Raw genomic sequence first — 5,552 nt, 5'->3', positions numbered from 1 at the left:
GTGTCTCTCTCACATTGATGTTTCTCTCTCTCTCTTCCTCCCTCTTTCCCTCCCACTCTATATCTCAAGATAAAATGCAAAAATGTCCTCAGGTGAGGATTAAAAAAAATATATATATATGTATATATATTTGAAATGAGAAAAGGGAATGCAGCCAAGGTTGAGGCTTGGATCTCACAAATGTCAGGACATAGGTAACGTTCCTTTACATCTCCATTTCTTACACCTGCTGTTCAGCGTCATTTAGGAAAAGTGGCTTAGGATAGAATTGGCAATCAATGTACATGCAGAGGTGGAGTCTGGGTCAGCCATCAAAAGACCCAGGCAAACTGCAATGTGCATGCTTGCTGTTCTCCAGCCTTTCTGTAGCTCTCTCTTGGCTTGCACAAACCATGTTCATTTACCCTGAATTCTCCAAAAGTTATGCTGCCTGACTGCAGTCCAAACCTCACCCCCACCTTCAGGGTCTGTGCTGCAGAATGACACCCGTCTTATATCCATTACTCGGCCCTTTCTCTCTCCACCACATTCCCTCTCAAACGCTCCATTCTGCTTAGTCTCCAAAGGTTAGGACCTGAGAAATATATGTTAGTGTTATGACCATTGGCTTCCCTATTCTAAGAAACAAAAATGTAGGTGGGGTGGTTTGGAAAAGGTGTGGTGGGTCAGGAGTGGAGGTCACGAGCAGGCCCGGGGAGAGCCTTTCTCTTGCCCGCAGTCCTCGGGGTCAGGCCACATGCAAGCCCACATGCAAAGATCGCCAAATTCTGATGCATGCGTGTAGGGATAAAAAAGAAAGGGCTACACTTTTTAGCCACAGATTTATTTCTTTTATGAATATAGGCAAATTATACACATCATTCCTGTATTATATCAGGAACAATTCCTATGAATAATAAGCAAACATTTATGAAAAAAATTCTCATATAAAATTTCATTAAGCTGGGAGGAGAAAGTAAAAATAGCACATCTTCAAAGTAGGAATGAAATATTTATTTTCAGAGGGAGAGACATGTATCAACAAAACGCCCAGAGGCCTTAGGTTTTCTCTAGGAATTTTATTTTAATGGAATCTGATAAAATAATAAAACTGTGTTTTTCTTTTTCTTTTTGGTATGCGCCCCTAGCGGGAACCGAACCCAAGATTCTCTGGTCCACAGGCCGATGCTCCAACTGCTGAGCCAAACTGGCCAGGTCAAACTGTGTTTTTCTTAAGAAAAAAAAAAGCAATAAAGTATTTTCTATCGGTAAGATTTTTTTTTTTTATTAATTAATTTTTGTTACAGATGTTCTATCTGGTAAGATTTAAAAATAATTCTTCCCCCCTGATTTTTAAATTCTGGTTTTCACATGTTTTATCTGAGTTTGGTAAATTGGACTCCTTTTCCTCCTCCAATATCAGAAATAAGTATTTTCTATGTAAAGGTGTTTTTCTCTCTTCCTTTGGGAATCAGCTCTCAATCCAGGATATGGGTAAGAAGAGCGAACACCTGAGAAAGTGAGCTGCAATATATTTTATTCCTCGCTACCATAATCAAAGACTAGCAGTCAAATATAAGTTAATATTGAGACTGTCAACCATGCATCTGGGAAATAGTGCCCAGTTAATAAGTGGAAGAATAATACCGTGCGCATGTGCACACACACATGCGTGCACATACACACACACACACACACACACACACACAGCCTAGCTCTCTCTCCCTTCAGCCTTTTGCCTTCACAGGCACTTAAGACAAGTTTGGAAGGAGACTTAAAGAGGTGGCAAAAATCCCAAATTCCCCTTTTTTAGGGAGAATGGAAGCCAGTAAGAGATACCATTTGAAGCTGAATGTTTTCCTTGTGGTGTGTACCTTGGTTGGCCAAGCCACAGAGACTGGGTAGGAAAATGACCAACTGGCATATTAGGTAGGCAGGTCCACTTCTGATTATGTGGACTAGAGCAGGCCTTCTAACTTGCATATACTTGTGAACCACTGGGGATCTTGTTGACATATAGATTCTAATTAGGTAGGCTTCTGGAATGGGAGCCAACATTCTGCATTTCTGACAAGCTTTCAGTCTTGCGGATGCTGGTGCAGAACGACCGCTCCCTGTCCTCATCTTCCTACCTCCTGACCATCGTAGAATTGTAGAACTGAAATGGATCTCAAGCATTTAGTTGCCCCTAAAATATTGGTCTCTGGAGTGACTGACTGCATCTGAATCACAGGGGGAGCTTTAAAATCCTGGATTCCCAGAGGTCCTGATTCTCAGGCACTACATTCTCTCAAAGCTCCCCAGGCCAACTGCTGCAACAAAGAGCCTCTGGACCATTATCAATCTTAATGTATACTTAATTCTTAAGTATCAAATGTAATTCAGGTCCAATCCTGTTTAATGGGATGCCATTCCACCCAGAACATTTCCTCTTCCTGGAAGCAAGCCCCAAAAGGTCTAATGTAAATTTGTTTCTACCCAATTCTGATAGAAAGTTGCTTGAAGAAGTGCACTATGGAAATGGAAATGGTTCCCATGATATCCCCCTGGGAGAAAATTTTCGTTTAAAAGGACTTTGTTCCAGGGTGTTTTTCTGACGCCCAATGAAAATACTGATGCATTCAATGGTTTGCACACAATCAGCAACCCTAAAATGGACATGTCATCTTTTCTTCTTAGAACTTAAAACATTCGTGCTTATCATTCCCATCTTATGTGCCCTAGCTCCAGTATGGGGTAGCTTTACCTGGTCTCTCTGATTTTGGCGAAACATGGAAACATGGCACCAGGTCTGCCCATTCTCTCTCCTTACTGAGTGGTGCCAATTCAGCGGTTTAAATAGTTCCTGCTCCATCATTTTTGGTTCTTTCCTTTTTGGAAGAAGAAAACAAGTCTCCATTCATGTTAAAGAAAAGTATATCCTGGTCTTGTCCCACACAAACAAGTTAGGTTGCAGAAGGAACACCACTTTGAAGGGCTGTCCCCACAGGGTCTGCCTCAAAGCCAGACCTTTCCGCTCCTCCTCCAGGGAGACATCTCATCCCAGGGGCTTTGCCTCCTGGTCCTGAAGCCACACTGGGCTGCTCTGGCAGCCAGACACTGCAGCCTGTGGACACCTCCTGAAGGCGTTTCCTGGTAAACAGGATGTCTTGCGCCCCATCTCTTTGGGTTTCTCTGCTGGACACAATCCTGTTTGCATCCTATGAATGCAAACACAGGACGAGCCTTCTTTGGAGTGAAATTTCTTTCTGGAGCAGTCTTTAAGCAAGTGGCCTTGGATTACTTATGTTTTAATTTTTTTCCCTTTAATGATTTTAGAGAGAGATAGAAACATCAATGAGAGAGAACATTGATTGGCTGCCTCCTGCATGCCCCGCACTGGGGATTTGGCCCACAACCTGGGCATGTGCCCTGACCAGGAATCAAACCAGCGACCTCTTGGTGCATGGGTTGATGCTCAACCACCGAGCCACACTGGTCAGACCTAAGATTACTTCTTATTTAAGGACATTATAAACATTTCTGGGGCTGTAGGTTTCATCAGGAGCTTTTATTGTGTAGTGGACTGAGCCCTGGTTAAGAGCGAGAGGGCTGAGAGCTAGGCTCAGGTTCCCTCTGCATGGTCGGGTGTCCCAGTGAGCTTCAGGCTTCCTGTCCTTCTAAAGGGCTAAAGTTGCCCTGACTATTTAAAATGAGAGGAGACACCGCCTGGCTAGTGTGGCTCAGTGGTTGAGTGTCGACCCATGCACCAGGAGATCGCCGATTCGATTCCTGTTTGAGGCACATGCTCAGGTTGTGGGTCACATCCCCAGTGCGGGTAATGTTGGAGGCGGCCGTTCAATGCTCTCTCTCATTGATGTTTTTATCTCTCTCTCTCTAGTATAATAAAGAAAAAAATGAAAAACAAATAAAGTGAGAGGAGACATGTCAAAGTACTTGGTAAGCTGTAAACCCTGAAACAAATATAAGACAGTATTGTTACCACCAAGAAATAATATCCTATATGTCCTGTGTAACTGTTGATCTCCATCACTATTAGCCTTTTGGACGTTGTGTGACAGATGGTGTGAGCTGTGAAAATTCTCATCCCACATCTCCCGTGGGAGCTGAGTTTGCTGAGGTCCCAGCTGCTGGGCTCTGAAGGTCAACACGGTGCTGGCAGCGGCCATGTCTTCCAGGAGCTGCTCCCTGCATGGCTAAGTGTGGCAGGGATCCTAAGGCATGGGAAATGCAGGTTCCTCGTAAGGGGGCTGAAGACTCCTCCTTCATCTTGCTGAAACTTTTCTAGAAATGTCAGAGAAGTTTCAGACCTTCCACCTTCCCTCTCTCCTTCAGAGGACTCAGAACTCATCGCCATCTGATGGTTCCCCTGCCTTCTCTACCTCCCTCCTCATTTCCCCCTGTTCCCTGTCTTCATCTCATAAGACAGGCCTGTCGTCATCTCATCTTAGCATCTGCTTCTTAGCCTCGGAGTCATGCAGACCATGAATGCAGCTTCCTGTGAAAGTCCCACAGCGCTAGAGCTGTTAGCAGTGACCATTCCCCAGACCCTTCCTGGTGAGGTCAGTTCTCCGGTTCTACTCAGTTCTCGGATGTGTGGACAGTTCCCTTCCAAGTGTCCTGTTCTTGGCCCCAGCACCCTCTGGCTACTAACTGCCTACGTGGCCACTGGCAGGGACGGAGCCCAAGCACCCATTCCGGGACCCGAGACCCACTCGACCTGCTCCGCAGCCTCTCCCATAGGCCCGCCACTTCCCTCTGTAGTCCCTCCCCCACAAAAGCCCTCATGTTGACCCCCAGTAGCCCTTAATGTTCCTTTACGAGAATGAACTAGGTTGTGATGGAGTGACTTACTCATTTCTCAGTGACTTAAAATAACAAAGGTTTATTTCTCACTAGATCCTCCTGCCTGACCTGGTTTGGCCAAGGGCTGTGCTTGTCACAGTCACTTGGGGCCATGGGCTGAGGCTGGGGGAGGCTTCCTCTCACATGTACCGATGACCGAGGCAGAGAGGAGCGGAGTGGAGGCTGAGCGCCTGCAATGAGATGCTTGCTCCCGAAAGTGACACTCCCTCTGCTCCCATTTCTCTGGCCAGGGCAAGCCACTTAGTCACACCTACCTTCAGGGGCCAGAGACGTAAAGGGAGCACAGGGAATACTTACTGTCACGGTCCCTCAGAAAAGTGGGTGTGAAGGAGCCCTGGTTTCCACACATGAGCTCTGTTGGTTGTTCTGGATCCCACGAGGGCTCTATTCCCTGAAGGGGCGAGAAAAATAATTTTAAACCCCCTAAGGCCGAGCCTAGAGATTTCTAACACCGCAGAAGAAAAGTTTTGTTCATCCACACCCTGCTGCAGTCTGATAAATGCCCATCTTGGTTAGGAGGACACTGCCAGGAAGGGGCTGGGTTTGGTGAAAGGTCTGTTAATGCGACCAGAATAGCACACTGCCACTGTCCGAGCGGCAGTCGGCCAGCTCGTCATTCCCAGCCACGGAACAGGGCCTCTCCAGCGGTCCCCGGGCTCCGGGACCAGGGACAGGAATCCCGGCAAGTGGTCCGCCATGCCGGCAAC

General features: G+C 46.4%; 1 long non-coding RNA gene across 1 annotated transcript; it reads right to left on the bottom strand.

Moving 5' to 3' along the window:
• Positions 1–1,184: 1,184 nt before the first annotated feature.
• LOC118626025 lies at positions 1,185–5,238 on the bottom strand. The gene is made up of 3 exons (XR_004958836.1): positions 5,143–5,238; positions 2,726–2,849; positions 1,185–1,210 (listed from the first exon to the last, which is right to left on the bottom strand). It is a non-coding gene; the product is annotated as an uncharacterized LOC118626025 (long non-coding RNA).
• Positions 5,239–5,552: the final 314 nt, after the last annotated feature.

Source organism: Molossus molossus, unplaced genomic scaffold (genome assembly GCF_014108415.1).
Source record: "Molossus molossus isolate mMolMol1 unplaced genomic scaffold, mMolMol1.p scaffold_m16_p_1, whole genome shotgun sequence".
Classification (NCBI taxonomy): Eukaryota; Metazoa; Chordata; class Mammalia; order Chiroptera; family Molossidae; genus Molossus; species Molossus molossus.
Note: the sequence above shows the minus strand (reverse complement) of the source record. Positions and strands in the feature narration are given on the sequence as shown.